Consider the following 16,391-nt stretch of genomic DNA (forward strand, 5'->3'; position numbering starts at 1 on the left):
TGTCTTCTTTGGAAAAATGTCTATTCAGATCCTCTGTCAATTTTTTAATTGGATTTTTTCTAAAGTAAAAAGAGTAAAAGAAGTAAAAGAGCTGTTCAAGTAAAAGAGTTTTTATATTTTGTGGATATTAACCACTTACTGCCTTTTCATTTTGTTGATGGTTTCCTTAGCTGTACAGAAGCCCTTTAATTTTATGCAGTCATACTTGTTTGTTTATTTTTTGTTCCTTTTAGTGTCATATTTTAAAAAATCACCAAAACCTACATTTAGGAGCTTACTGTATACATTTTCTTGTAGGCATGGTTTCAGGTCTTACATTTATGACTTCAATCCAATTTAAGTTAATTTTTGTGTATTCTGCTTTCATTCCTTTGCATGTGCCTCCAGTTTTTGCAGCACCATTTATCAAACAAACAGTCCTTTCCCCATTATATATTCTTGGCTCCATTTTGAAAATTAATTACCATACACACGGTACTTTATTTCTGGGCTCTGTGTTGTGTTCTATTGCTCTATGTGTCTGTTTTTATGCCAGTACCATACTGTTTTTATTACTGTAGCCTTGTAATCTATTTTGATATCAGGAAGTGTGATGCTTTTCTCTTCGTTCTTTTGCAGGATGTTGTGATTCCATTTACATATTATGATTGTTTGCTCTATTTCTGTGAAAAAAGCCATTGGAATTTTGAAAGGTCTTGCATTAAATTTGTAGATTGCTTTGGGTAGCATGGACATTTTAACAGAATTAATTCTTCCAATCCATGATCATGGAATGAATATCTTTCCATTTATTTGTGTCTTCTTCAGTTTCTTTCCTATGTGTCTCAAAGTTTTCAGTGAATAGGTTTTTTACCTCCTAGATACATTTATTCTTTTTAATGCAATTGTAAATGGGATTGTTTTTTTTAATTTCTCTTCTGATATTTTGTTGTTAGTGTATAGAAACACAATTAATTTTTGTATATTGATTTTGTATCTTGAAATGTCACTGAGTTTGTTTATGAGTTCTAATAGTTTTGTGGTGGAGACTTTAGGGTTTTATGTATAATATATCATCCACAAGTAGTGATAGTTTCACTTTGTCCTTTATAATGTGGGTGCATTTTTTTTTCTTTAATTGCTCTCACCAAGATGTCCAGTACTATGGTGAACAAAAGGCATTGGAGTGGGGATCTTCGTCTTGTCCCTGACCTTAGAAGAAGAGGGTTTAGCTTTTTGCTGATGAGTATGATGTTAGCTGTGGGCTTATTGTATATGGTCTTCATTATATTGACGTACATTCCTTCTATACTTACTTTGTTGAGAGTTTTTTAAAATCATAAATGGATGTTGAATTTTGTCAAGCTTTCTTCTGCATCTTTTGAGATGATAGGATTTTTATCCTTCATTTTGTTAACATGGTATATTCCATTGATTTGCAGATGTTGAACCATCCTTGCATTCCTGGAATAAATCCCACTGGATCATGGTGTATGATCCTTTTAATGTATTGTTGAATTTGGTTTGCTCATATTTTGTTGAGGATTTTTGCATCTATGTTCATCAGGGATATTGGTTTGTAATTTTCTTGTGGTGTTTTTGTCTGGTTTGTGTATTAGGATATTGCTGGCCTTGTGAAATGAGTTTAAAAGTGTTCTCTACACTTCTGTTCTTTGACACAGATTGAAAAAGATTGATATTAATTTTTTTAAGTGTTTGGTAGATTTCACTTGTGAAGCCATATGATTGTGGACTTTATTTGTTTGGAGGTTTGTGATTATTGATTCAGTCTCCTTACTAGTAATTGATCTGTTCAGACTTTCTATTTCATAAGTCAATCTTGGTAGGTTGTATGTTTCTAGGGTTTTATCCTTTTCTTTTAATTTATCCAATTTGTTGACATATAACTACTGTTCATATATATATATGAACAGTTGACATATATATGTTGACATATACTACTGTTCATAGTAGTCTTTTTTTCATTTTATTTTTTAAAGTATGTTTTATTGATTATGCTATTACAGTTGTCCCATTTTTCCCTTTGCCCCCCTCCCCTGAGTACCCCCTTCCCTAAGGCAATCTCCCCCCAACCCTTAGTTCATGTCAGTGTGTTATGCATATAAGTTCTTTGGCTTCTCCATTTTCTACACTAAACTTAATTTCCCCCTGTCTATTTTGTACCTACCAATTACACTTCTTAATCCCTGTACCTTTTCCCCTATTCTCCCACTTCTACCTCCCTGCTAATAACTCTTCATGGGATCTCCATTTCTATCATTCTGTTCCTGTTCTAGTTGTTTGCTTAGTTTGTTTTTGTTTTTGTTTTTTTAGATTCAGTTGTTGATAGTTGTGAGTTTTTGTCATTTTACTGTTCATAGTAGTCTTATGATCATTTGTATTTATCAGTTATCTCTATTGTTTCTAATTTTATTTATTTAAATTCTTCCCCACCCCTCATTAGCCTAGCTGAAGGTTTTTTTAAATTTTATCTTATTAAAAAACAACTCTTGGTTTCATGGATCTTTTCCATGGCCTTTTAAATCTCTATTTCACTTAATTCTCTAATCTTTGTCATTCCTTCCTTTAATTAACCTTGTAATTCATTTGTTCGTTTCCTAGATGGGGTTGTGTGATCATCCAGCATGTTGCTGTTGACTCCTGCTGACCCCTGCACAGTTTTGTTCTGCATGATGAGGTCTATGTAGCCTTCCCTGTGAGAGAAGGCATAGCTGGAGCACTGGGCGCAGGACTCCCAGTGTAGGTAGGGCAGAGGCTCCACTGTAAACTCCTCAGTCAGCATCCCCTCCTCCTCCTCCTCCTCCTTGAGGAGTGGCTTCTTGAGGACTTGGTAAATGCCACGCAAGGCAGTACAGGCAGGGTGTTTAAGACACATTCAGCAGGACCCCCAGCAGGAAGGAGTGGTATGACAGCATGATTCAGTAAGTGTACAGAAACTGGTAGATCTGGGGGGAGGTTTTGAAGAGCCAAAAGCTCTGGCTAATCCTAGTTTAGACCATGCAGAAGCAGAGGCTGAAGAAAATGGCCAGCAGGGACATGACTGGAGTTCTTGATAATGAGGATGACCTTTATAGTGATGGACAACAGATCCAACAGAGCCACGGCCACAAAAGAGGGCAAAAGACTGATAGTCACAGAGGAGCCCAGCCCTGTCATGGCTGATCCACAGGATCATAAAGCATTTGACCAGGGAAGTGGCTGTGCTATGGATGATGGCTTGGAGGAAGACCCAGTTTGGAGTTGAAGTAGTAGTTGTCCTTCTATCTGGTGATTTACAGTTTGGGCAGCACCACGCTCTGCTTTGTGCTCAAAAGCCCAATGTACAGAACTGAGAGCATGGTGTACAGCAAGTTGAAGAACACCAGGAACCACCCTTTGTGGCCTAGCAGAGGCTAGGCAGTGAAGCCAATATATAAGCAAATCATCCTATTGGTCAGAGTCTTGTGGATGACGTAGCACTGGAACTTGGAGACTTGCATCCAGGAACCCAGCCGGCTCACCAGCAGCAACCGCCTCAGGAAGCAGACTGGGTTATCACATGGTGATGTTCTGCAGAACCGCTGCATGCCCTCTCGGCCCACCAGCCCTACACGCGTGTCCTCAGTCTTTGATCATGTTGACATTGTTGGTGTCATCCCTGATAGCCAGATTCTGGTATTTCTTGACAAGAGCCACAACCAAGGTCTTCTGATTAGGTGTCACCTGTCAGCAGATAAGCAGTTGGTACCTCGAGGTCAATTCCTCAGAAGCCCACTCCTGCTACACCTCGGGGCTGTCATGGGTGTTTGAGTCTTTATTCTGCAGCACCAGCCTTGTGCTCCTCAGCTGCATCCTGAAGGTCAGCCACATCAGAGAGATGCTCCTGGCCTGCAGGAAGCGTGTCCTCTGCTCACCCAGCTCTTACCAGGACTCCTCCATGTCCACGTTCACATTTTTTTCCTGTGCCTGGGGCTCTATTATCAGGACCAGCAGCGGCTTGCCCAGAAATTCTTTGTTAATGATCACAGTCTTCTTGACCTATGGTAGGAACTGGTCCCTTAAAGAGCACTTGCCACTCAGCAGGTGGTTGTTGCTCTCCCTGTAGGCCTCCAGGATCTGAACTGTCTCCTTCTCCAGGTGAACATGTCATTGTACAAAGGCTGGCAGGCAAAGCTGATATTCACCCCCGTCTCTGGCTTGTCCCCTGTGAGTACCCACGCTTCGGTGTTTTCTTGCTTGAGGCACTGGATGGTTTCAAGGATGCTGTCCTGGGCCTGTCTTCAATGGCTGTGGGCCCCAGCAGCTGAAGGTTCTGCTCCATCTCCTTGTACACCAGGTGCAGAGCGTGGGCCTGCTTCTGAAGAAGGATGCTGGTGTTCAGGTACCTTAGGCACCACCCTTCATATGTGTCCTCAGCCACCTTAATGTAGATGAAATACAGCATTTACAGCGTCTGCTTAGTGTAGGAGGTTAAGGCCTCATCTCTGTACCATTCTGTCAAGCCTTTCTTTTACCAGCGATGAAAGATGATAGTCCCTCTTGGTATTCATTTTGTGTGTTCCTAAGAAAATTTGTAAGACCCGTGTCCACTTAGGTAAGAGGTGGTTGATATCAGTATGCTTCCAATAAATAAGAATTTGAACTTATCGTCTGTTTTCTTCTCACCATGCCTCCAAATTATATACTGAAATTCTAATGCTTGAGGTAATGGTGTGAGGAGTGGGGCCTTTGGGATGTGGTTAGGTCACGAGGGTGGAGTCCTTGTGAAGAGGATTAATGCCTTTTTAAAAGAGACCCCACAGAGCTGCTCTGCCACTTCCACCACTGACAACAAAATGAAAAGTTGTTGGCTATGAGCCGGAAAGAGGGCCCATACCCAGTCTTCGAGATCAGTTCCTGACACCTTGCTCTTGAACTTTCTGCTTCCAGGACTTTGAGAAATTAATTCCTTTTGTTTTTGAGAACCCAGTCTGTAGTATTTTGTCATAGCCGCCCAAACAGACTGAGACGGCGCTGTAAGACCATTTGCCACAGGTCATTTTAACAAAGGAATGAAACTTGTCAATCATCATGTATATTTGCACAGTAGCCATTAAAACCCAGCTTTAGTCCTGAAGAGGAAGATTTCCTTCTTTGGGTTTTTAATAATATATAATACACCATTAATCCAGAGGAAAGCAGGAAATCTATTCAATTAAAGACAAGTGTAATTTTGTACAATTAATCATAATCTTCTTAAGGGAAATTAAAATAATTTGTTTTTAGTAAGAAGGAACCTGTAATTACTTGTGAGAGTGGAAAACCCAGTCATTAATATATCATGTTTACTTTGGATGTGGCGACATACATTGCAATTTTTGCCGTTAGTCTTTGGCGTGGGAAAGTATGTGTTAAATCTTGTCATTTTGGTTCTGATCTGCTTTGATGACAGGGTAAAAATGCAGTTTGGCATTTCAGGACATGAATCGCAAGTAACCAGCCCGGGTGACAGCAGCAAACCCTCCAGAGAGGTTTCCACGTGAGACGAGGACGCTTCGTCATAAACTCCAGGATTAGCGATGCGACCTGTCACTGGTTCAGCCAGAAGGAGCAGGACAGTGTCACGGTTGCTACAGTGACCACTCAGGAGTCGTGTTCTCCAAACCTGGAAAATCACCTTCTGGACGTTCTCCCCCGGGACGAGGCTACACTGTGTGTCGGCCATGGATGGTGACAAGCTTTCACTGTTTGGGGTTGTGATGTAGGCGTCATAGATTTTCCTTGTGCGTAGGAACAAGCAGACTGTTCTCATTTCCCGTGTCCCTGGACCCGAGAGGCCTTCTAGGTCCTTCATGAAACTCTGTACTCACCTCTGTAAAGCACCCATTTCACAGTGAATCGTACGCCATTGTACCTTTGCATTTTTGTTCCAGTTCTGCCTACTTCTTGTTTCCACGTCTTTATTTTTGTCTTTCCTCTGAGGCAGTACGTATCTTGAGGAAAAAATGCACTTCTTATGTTTTGTTTTTCCCATGACATCTGTCACGGTCGCTTACATGTCCAACACATCATTATCGATCTTTCTGTGTTTGCTTCGCCTACTGCCGTGGGTCTTAAGCATGCTCTTGAAGTCACAATACACTTGTCACCATTATAAGACTGTATGCCATTACATTGCTCTTAATTCAGAATACACAAGAATCCGGAACAGAACGGAATAGAGAATAAGAGATCGGGATGTTATGTGACTATGAGGCTTTAAATAGGGGAAATAAGTGCATATATACGCATTAAAATAATATACAGAATTTACTTTTGTTGTGTCTGCTGATACCTAGTAAAGACCATTTAAAGTCAAATGCATCTGAAATGTTAACCTTAGGTGGCAATGAAGCAAAGCTTTTTAACAACTCTGTTCGTCTGTGAGGTGGAGGGAGCGTAGCTCTAGCAAGCAAGACCGGGCCCAAGCCCCTGGCCACGCATCACACTTAGATGTGTGTCCGCAGTCAAGTGACATTAACCTCAACCAGTCGCACTTCCCTTGTGCATAAAACGGGGACCGTGATATCTTCCTTTCCAAGGCATCTGCTTATACTCATTTACAATATTTTAAATTATTATGGTCTAGGGCTTACCATTACCTATTAGCCAGACAAATTACTATGTCATTTTTTAAAATAAGAGGATAAATTTCCCATTTATTTTACGTATAGGTTATATAGGGACCCATAAATATTTTCTTCTTAACTCCCTAACTTAATCAAATTGTGATACTAATTCTTAGAGGGGCAGGATTCTTCTTATAGTATTGGCACCTGCTCACTTAAAAATTTCATATGCCTCTCCTCAGATATCATCACCTCCTTATCCATTGCTCTGTATATTACATGTTACATGTGTTCTGGGATCCACCATTGCTTACATGGAACAAAATATGTACAGATTTCATGGGGCAATTGAGCTCAGCTACTTTTAAAAGAAAACAAATACAAGACAGTGATCTGTTAAGGACACTAAACGAAGCCATGCTTTAATGGGCCTGCCTTCCTTGCAACCAGGAAAATCTCAACTGTAATTCCGACTACCCAAAGACAGTTTCCAGATCTGGCTTCCTGTGTACGTGGGACCTGCCAGGGTTCCTGCAGGAGCAGAGGGAAGACGCTGTAAAGCACTGGCCCGGAGAGCAGGCTCTATGGCTAGACTGCTGGGTGGGAATCCCAGTTCTGCCCCTCCTGGTTGTGTGACCTTGGGCAGTTTAGCTTCTTTGTGCTTTGTGTTTGCAAACACAGGGATGGTAACACTTTTCTCCATCATAGTTTGTTGTGAGGATTAAACACATGTAAGTGTACCTGGTATGTAGCATTCAAGTACCCAAGAGAAATAGCAGTTATCTCCCTGATGAGTTGCTTTTATACACAGACACACACACACACACACTCACATATACACATATTTATACACACATGTAATGTAGACATGCCTAGAATATAATAAACATACCTATAATACAAGAGTATCTGTTTATATATATATATGTGTGTATGCATTCACATATATAGATGTCTGCGCACACACGCCCCTCATTCCCTGCTGAGAGTGAAGCTTTGTGCTCCTATTGCCCTTTGTCCATATTTATATTATAGTGCTCATCACACTGCATGATAAGCTTCTCATGTATTGTTTCTTTCTCTACATGTGACTCTGGGAACTCAGGTAATTGCCTTCCTTGTTCTCTTATCCCCAGAGCTTTGTGTCTGGTATTGGGGACACTCCTGAGCTCACAGGAGATTTATGCTCTGGAGACGTAGATGCTAGGTGATACTTCACTATTAGGTGGTCATTTCCTTAACACTTGTTCCTCTGTTAAATTCACAAGTCTGTAGTTTCATGGACTTAATGTTTCATAGTGTTCTATTATTTACCACTTAGAGGGGATGCATTTCAAAGTCCTCCCTGAAAGGAAGGCTTAGCAAGAGAATAGGAGAGAGACCTTAGTAGTCTGGATGTCTGTGAGTGATGGGCAAGTGAGCAGGGTGAGACTTACAATCTTCATACTCTCGTCGTGGAATAGTTCTCATTCAACTCCCGTTATCGGCAGTGGCGCACGATGTTATCTCGCAGTGCTTTGCAGCTTGGTGGTGGTAGAGAAGAAAGCAAATGGTCACATTGTACAACATTAGTCCCCTGGGGCTGCCTAACAAAATCCCACAGGCTGGGTGGCTTACATAGCAGACGTTCATTTTCTCGTAGTTGTGGAGGCTGGGAAGCCCCAGATGGAGATGCCGTCACGGCTTGTTTCTGGGGAGATCTGTCCCTGCGGCTTGCAGATGCCTGCCTTCTCGCTGTGCCCTCCCACGGCCCTTCCTCTGGGCCCACGCAGGGGGGGAGAGGAAAAGGGAGAGGGAGCCCTCTGGTATCTCTTTTTCTTCTTGTAAGGACAGCAGTCCCGTGGGATCAGGGCCTTACCCTCGATGTAGACTGAAGGTTTGTGTCTCGGCAGGAGTCCTGTGTTGACATCGTAGCCCCTAGGGTGACGGTGACAGCAGGCGGGGCCCTGGGAGGAAATTAGGGCGTGAGAGCCGCGCCCTTATGAGTGGGACCTGTGCCCTTGTTGGCCCTTCTGGTGTGCGAGGTTACGGAGAGAATGCGGCTGTGTATGAACCTGGAAGAGCATCCCCACCGGACCACGAACCTGCTGGTGACTTGACTTGGACTTCCCAGCCTGCAGGACTGTGAGAAATAAATTTGTTGTTTATAAGCCATCAGGTCTATGTGTTTTGTTATGGACACTAAAATGGGCAGAGACAGCTCTTATGACCTCATTTAACCTGAGTTACCGCCTTAGAGGCTCGACTCCAAATACAGTCACATTGAGGGTTAGAGCTTCCATATATGAATCCTAGGGGACATAGTTCTGTGATTAACCTATCTGTCCAAAGCGGAGACCTACGTTAATGAAACATTTTTGGGTGGGGTTGATATGCCTAAGTTTTCTACTCTGCATCAATATGTAATCAAAATCTCAGCTGAGGGATGGTTTTCTGTAGCCTGTGGATAAGGAAAAAAATCAGTAATCATTATATTGCGATCCCCACAGTCATATATGTGTGACCTAGAAATGCAGAAGCCCTTACATTCCAGTTTAGTTTCAAATGGTGAAGCTGCACGGTGTAGTGTCTGGCTTTCCCAGGTGAACTTTGAAGAGTCAGAATGTGCAGAGCCGAAGAGCTGTCAAGGGTACCAGGAGGAACCCATGGAGAGGGTGGGAAATCCCAGAGCCAGGACAGGACCTCTGACACAGATCTGTCATTCTGAGGAGCAGCAGGCCAGAGTGAGAAAGGCTCACTCTAGTCTGGGAAACACAGCAGGTAAATTGAGAGCCAAATGAGACACTCCGGCCGCAAAGGCAGAGCAGGGAAGGTGCCGAAGAAACAAAGAGGTGGAAACAGAGTGGTAGGAGGATGGGATCAGGGGGTTGAGGCCAGCTTCAGAACGGATTTTGGGAACATTAAGTTGTCTTCTGTGTGGTTTGGCAGACATGCTACACAGAGGACTTGATCCTAAACCTCTAGAGTTGGCCTTAGACATTAAAAGAATCTTGGCAGATTAAAAAAAGGAGTTTCATGAAATTGCAGCCATTATAGTCTTCCACAGTGTTTCCTGATAAAATGTCCAAGTAAGGTGATCTCATCTGGGAGTAATACTAACTCTACTTTGACTAATGATCTTTTTCATCATTAATAATGAAATTTGAAATTAGGATTTTTATTCTTTATGTATAAATTATGCTACCTTCCAGCTCATCTTGTTACATGCGAATGGGTAGTAACATAATTATTCTTTGTAATATTTCTTAGTTATTATTCACTTACTTTATGAACATTATATCCTCAAAGACGCCTTCTCTGACCTCAGACTTCACACTGGATCAAAGCCCCCAGATATGCCCTCTGCCAGCAGCCTGTACTTCTCCTTGATAGGCCTTCTCACTCTTGCAATTAAATTGTAATTGCATGATTAATAGTTTAATGTCTTTTCTTCTTGCCAGACTATTTCCCCAGTGAAAACAGGAACCAGGTCTATCTTAATAATAGCCATATCCAACACTGGTTCTTGCCCATAGCGATAAATTCTTCTTAAATGAGTTATTTCAGTCACTCATTTATTCATCCATTAGCTAATGTATTTAGTATTCACAAGCCTAGGAGCTGTGGTGTAAACTGGGAAGGGAAAACTAATATGCCTGCATTCAAAGAGTTCACAATTAATTTAGCACAGTGTTCCCAATCATTGTAAGTGAAAGTTCCCCTTAAGAACTCGACGAAAGAAGTGGCCCCTCTCTCCCGAAAGTATTCCTTTAAAACGAATGGGAGGGTTTGTATTCAGCTTGCTCTGTTCACAGATCCCTGGAAGCCTATTCGCTATCCTCCTAAAATTCCTTGAATTCTGAGGTCGAGATCCCTTCATGCGAGACAGACTTGGCGACACCCCCAAGGCGAGGGGAGGCAGAACAGAGGGCGTCAGCCTGTCCGGCTGAGGGTCAGGAGGGCTTCTGCTGGAAGAAATATGGTTTCAGCAGGAGAGGTGAGATCACCAGAGGTGAAGTGGGCCGTGTTTGGAAAAGCACGGAGGCGTCGCAAATACCTGGTGTGGTTGCGCAGATGAGAGTAGGACTGGGAAGAAGCTTGGTGGGCCAGGGTACGGTAGGCGTTGTCGAGAGAGGACACTGGAGAGCTTACCAGATCAGGGAGGACCTGCAGTATTCTGCCGCTTGATGTTTTGTTTTTGTTTTGTTTTTGTTTTTTGTTTGTTTCTTTGTTTTTTAAATTGTAGGGTTGTGCTCGTGCAGTGACAGGATCAGGTTTGTATTTTAGAAGGGCCCTCTGGTGGCGGTGTTGAGGACGGACTGGAGTCTGCAGACCCGCTGTAGTAGTCACTTAGGCTCCAAGGGACACCGGGCTTTCGGGAGAGGGTATGGGCTGGAGAGACATTAGGAAGGAGAATCAGCAGAGCTTTGTGGATGTGCAGTGTGTGAGAGGGTGGGAATACACTCCCTGCTTTTGCCTTAAGCAGTTGAGTGCAGGCTGGCGGTAGGTTTAGAAGGTCTCCTTGGGCAGCCTCTTTGGCATGAAAGCCAATTCAACACATAAAATTGCCCAGGGACGCTTTTACTTCAAAAGGAAATACGGCTTTGTAAATGCTAAGAAGGACATTCCTTACCACTTCGATTACCCAGCCGACTGGAAGGAGGAAAGTCAAGGGAACCACCACGCCTTTTGCCTTTTTAATCGCAGACGTGGTACCTGCCCGTCGTACCTGCCCCCTGCGCAGTCGCAGGGAGGCGGCGTTGTGGTCCTTTCCTTGCAAAGAGGGCCTGGGCTGCCCTGAGCAGCTGGGTTGGCCACGCGCACTCTGGGTGCTGCGGGTTACTCGTTTCTTAAAAATTTTCCTATAGCTTGGGATCCTTGGGGATTCTAAATCATTAAGTTGGGACAAAAATATTCACAAAGGGCAAAACTACCCAGGAAACATTAAGTGCGGTGGCAAACGTCATCTGTTAGGACAGTGGCTTTCAATTAATTTTTTAAATAGCAGCTGTATTGAGATATAACACACATACTCTATGATGTACCCATTTAAAGTATGCAATGCTTTCAATTAATTTTTTACATAGCAGGTTTATTGAGGTCTAATACACAGACGGATAATTTCCCCATTTAAAGTGTACAGAGGTTTCACTTGTATTTCATATTTAAAAATACTGTTTTGTCTAAAATCCTCTTTTGCAATTGTTATTTTTTTGGTAACAAAAATGCTGCCAAGTATGCATGTGTAACAATTTGGCTAACAGTTGTTATACATCAGAAGTTTTTTCTGATACCACTGATGATTGTCGTCAAGGAACAATATATATATAGTCTTAAGTGGGTTTAAATTACAGAAAAGTGGAAACCGTGGTGAAATTAGCACCCCGGAAGCCACCTGCAGTGAGAAAACGGAGGGTGGCCGCCCTGACGGCTCCCTGCGCTGCCCTGCTGTGGGCGCAGGCCCCCGGTAGTTCGCAGCCTGGCCGCTGCCTGCCTGAGCGGGGAGGCGGAGCCCGGCCCCCTCCCTGCGGCCCCCCTCCTGGCTAACGGGGGTGTGTTGCGATGACTGTATTCTCACCCAGGGTAGCAGCGGAATTGTGCTGAGGGGGAAACAAGTAAGTAACAGCCTTGGGGTTTACACTGCAGTACGTGTCGGGGAACAAGCTCAGCCTAACCATTCCTGGAGATGCACAGAAAAATGGGACGGTTTTGAGGAGTCTGGGTATCACCTCACATTGTATGTTCATGGTCTTTGAGGTTGATAGGCTGTATCTAAAAGAACATACCTTTTGCTAAAATAACGATTGTGGGGAGAACATAATCCTTTCCTTATTGAAATCAACAGAACTGCCCACGGAGATGGAACCTGTCTGGTTTTGCCCTGTGGGCATTAGGTTGACCCTTATATTGGTCATTTATCTAAAAATAGATTTTTCATTCCAAGGTTGCATAGGAGAGGAGAGCAAGAGGGGGCCCTAAGACAACTTTGGCCAACCTCTCCTGATATAACTGCCAGGCTCTGTGTTCCTACATGCAGCTTTTATCTTGTAAATTCTGGGATTAAAGGGCCTCCGTATTTAATGCCTGCATCTGCCTTTAGAGGCTCCTGGAACCCAGCACCATCCCGACTTCCCCAAGGTCAGGTGCAATTCCTCATTGTTTCTGACATGCAAAGAGCCGTTCTGTGTCTGAAAGTGACTTGTATTGTTTCAGTTGCTGCTGTATTCCCTTTCAGTCAAGTCTGCTTTGGTGTGTGGTCCTCTGCTTACAAAAATAGATGCTATCAAAATAGCCTTAAAATATACTGTCTCACAGGACATCAAGGTCCACTGTCATGCTGAGTGTGCCCTTTGTGAGGATCTATGAGCAAGAAATTTCAGTCAGATCTCCCTGCTGCACAAGGGGATATATTTCTGATAGATATTACTACTTGTAACTAATTGTGTTTCCTTAGGGCCACTAGGAATCTTGGAATAATATATGCATCTCTTCTTTAGTAGTGAATATATTCTTATGGTATGAGTTTATTTGTATAATTTGCCCACTCATCTCATGTTATTGTTCTGATCTCGGTGGTGAGGGTGGTGCCCTACCTTTTAAAGTCATTTATTTACTCATGTATTTTTTGAGGAGAACATACGTTAGTTCATCTCATACTTTCCATGGGTCAGGAGTCTAGGCACTGTGGAACGGAACCCTCTGCTTATCTCTTACAGATTCAAAGTCAAGGTGTTGGCCGATGCTGCAATTGTCGTCTGAGGCTCAGGGTCTTCTTCCCAGCTCACTGATTATAGGCAGAATTCACTTCCTTGCCCCCGTAAGACTGAGGTCCTTATTTTCTTGCTGGTGTTAGGCTAGGCTTGCTCTCTGCCACTCCAGGCTGCTCCTCTCAGTTAGTAGTTTATAGCTTGGTGGTTTGCTCTTCTCTGGAGGCTGACAAGAATACTTCACCTGCTGAGTCCCTCTCATCCCTTGAGTGTCTTTGGCTTCTTTCTTCTGCCACCAGCCAGGGAAAATGCTCTGCTTTCAGGGTTTCACCTGATTAGATTAGACTTATTCATATAATCTACATATTTTCAAGTTAATTGAGTTAGGATTTGATTATGTCCTTAACTTCCTTTCACAGATGTTCCTAGATAAGTGTTGGATCGCATAGCTGAGGTGGGAGGGGAAAACCTTGGGGAGGGTCACCTTTAGAATCCTGCCAATCACAATGCCCATAATGTAGGACTATGCAGCTGTGAATGGAACAATCTCCAAGGTATATAATCCTACAAAAGGCAAGGTGTAGAACAATATTTACAGTGTACAACTTTTGTATTAAGAAACATATATATATATAATGCCTATGCATTTTCTAATATTTTCAAAAGAAAAGAATAGGAGGGTAATAAGAGATCTACAAAATTGGAAATTTATAGGGATGGGGAAAAAACTGGAAACAAGGGCCAGGATGTTAGCTGTACTTTCTGAATGTACCTGTTTTGTGGTTTACACTTAAGAGCCATGTATGTTAAGTGTTTTATATAATTAAAAGACAAAAGCAAGTAAAAGGCAATTTTCAAAAATTGGAAGCAAGCTGGTATCAAGTTTAGGGTATAACTCCTTAGAGAATAAATATTTAAAGTGCTTTTAAATCACAATATTTAAATGACAGTATTACTGTAGCTACTTTAAGGATAAAACCCAATCTCATTAAGAAACCTTAAACTGCATTCAGAGCAGATGGACTTCCGGCCAAACTGGAGGCATTGGTACATACACATTGCTCCGCGCACAACCTAAAGAGGGACAACAAAAATTTAAAAACAAAAAACAACCAGAACTGCCAAAAATCAAACTGTATGAAAGCCCGACAACCAAGGAGTTAAAGAAGAAACGTTCATCCAGATTGGTAGGGAGGGTGGAGATGGGGAGCCAGGGTGGAGAGGACACGAGGCAAGGCGGCGGCCGGAGGACTGGGCAGCTGAGACAGCGGTTGGCAGTCCCACATTTGCGTGTGGATAAACCGGGAGGAACAACACTGTGCAACCCGAGGTTCCAGTGTGGGAAAAGAAAGCCTCAAAACCTCTGGCTGTAAAAACTTGTAGGGGTTGTGGCAGTAGGAGAAACTCCCAGCCTCACAGGAGAGTCCATTGGAGAGACCCACAAGGTCCTAGAATGTACACACACCCACCCACCTGGGAGTTAGCACCAGAGGGCCCAATTTGCTTGTGGGTGGTGGGGGAAATAACTGAAAGCTGGCCGAGAGCTGAGCAAGCAGCATTGTTCCCACTCGGACCCCTCCCACACATCACAACAAAGCAACCTGGGTCGCCCTGCCCTGGCGAATACCTAAGGCTCTGGTAACAGGTGCCTTCCAAAGTAACAGGTGCAATGAGACAAAGAAATATGGCCCACAAGAAAGAACAGATCAAAGCTGCAAAAATAGAACTAAGCGATGAACAGATAGCCAACCTATTAGATGCAGAGTTCAAAACACTGGTAATTAGGATGCTCACAGAATTGGTTGAGTATGGTCATAAAAGAGAGGAAAAGGTGAAGGCCATGCGAAGGGAAATAAAGAAAAATATACAGGGCACCATCAGTGAAGCGAAGGAAGCTGGGACTGAAATCAATGATTGGAAGCAGAAGGAAGACATGAACATTCAACCAGAAGAGAATGAAGAAACAAGAATTCAAAAAATGAGGAGAGGCTTAAGAACCTCCAGGACAACTTTCAACGTTCCAATATCTGAATCATAGGGGTGCCAGAAGGAGAAGAGGAAGAGCAAGAAATCGAACACTTACTTGAAAAAATAACGAAGGAGAACTTCCCCAATCTGGCCAAGGAAATAGACTTCCAGGAGATCCAGGGACCTCAGAGAATCCCAAAGAAGTTGGACCCAAGAAAACACATACCAAGGCACAACATAACTACATTGCCCAAGATTAAAGAGAAGGAGAGAATCTTAAAAGCAGCAAGAGAAAAAGAGACAGTTACCTACAAAGAAGTTCCCATAAGACTATCAGCTGATTTCTCAAAAGAAACCTTGCAGGCGGGAAGGGGCTGGCAAGAAGAATTCAAGGTTATGAAAGGCAGGGACCTACATCCAAGATTACTCGATCCAGCAAAGCTATTGTTTAGAATGGAAGAGCAGATAAAATGCTGCCCATATAAGGTCAAGTTAAAGGAGTTCATCATCACCAAGCTCTTATTATATGAGATGTTAAAGGGACTTATCTAAGAAAAAGAAGATCAAAACTATGAACAGTAAAATGACAAAAAACTCACAGCTATCAACAACTGAACCTAAAAAAAACAACCAACAAAAAACAAACTAAGCAAACAACTAGAACAGGAACAGAATCACAGAAATGGAAATCACATGGAGGGTTATCAGCAGGGAGGGGTGGGGGAGCGGGATAATGGGGGAAAATGTATAGGGAATAAGAAGCATAAATGGTAGGTACAAAATAGACAGGGGGAGGTTATGAATAGTGTAGGAAATGGAGAAGCCAAAGAACTTATGTATATGACCCATGGACATGAACTAAGGTTGGGGGGCAGGGGTTTGGTGGGGGGCAGTACAGGCCTGAGGGGAATAAGGGGAGAGAAAAAATAGGACAACTGTAATAGCATAATCAATAAAAATATTTTTTAAAAAGTCCCTAAAATGCATTCAGTATTCTTGTTGTCAATAATAGTATTTGTATTGCTAGGGTATCCCCTCTTGTAATTTTTGAAATTGTGGTTAAGGACACATAAAATTTACTATTTTAACCATTTTAAGTGTACAGCTCAGTAGTAGCAAGTGCATCCACACTGTTGTGCAATTATCACCACCGTCCTTTTCTGGAACACTT

At 42.7% G+C, this 16,391-nt stretch overlaps 1 pseudogene; it reads right to left on the reverse strand.

The window, feature by feature from the left end:
- Positions 1 to 2,569: 2,569 nt before the first annotated feature.
- On the reverse strand, positions 2,570 to 5,812 carry LOC129072506 (phospholipid-transporting ATPase IK-like; annotated as a pseudogene).
- Between the last annotated feature and the right edge of the window lie 10,579 nt (positions 5,813 to 16,391).

This window comes from Pteronotus mesoamericanus, unplaced genomic scaffold (assembly GCF_021234165.1).
Source record: "Pteronotus mesoamericanus isolate MK-2021 breed Mesoamerican mustached bat unplaced genomic scaffold, CSHL_Meso_final contig_32, whole genome shotgun sequence".
In the NCBI taxonomy this organism is placed as follows: domain Eukaryota; kingdom Metazoa; phylum Chordata; class Mammalia; order Chiroptera; family Mormoopidae; genus Pteronotus; species Pteronotus mesoamericanus.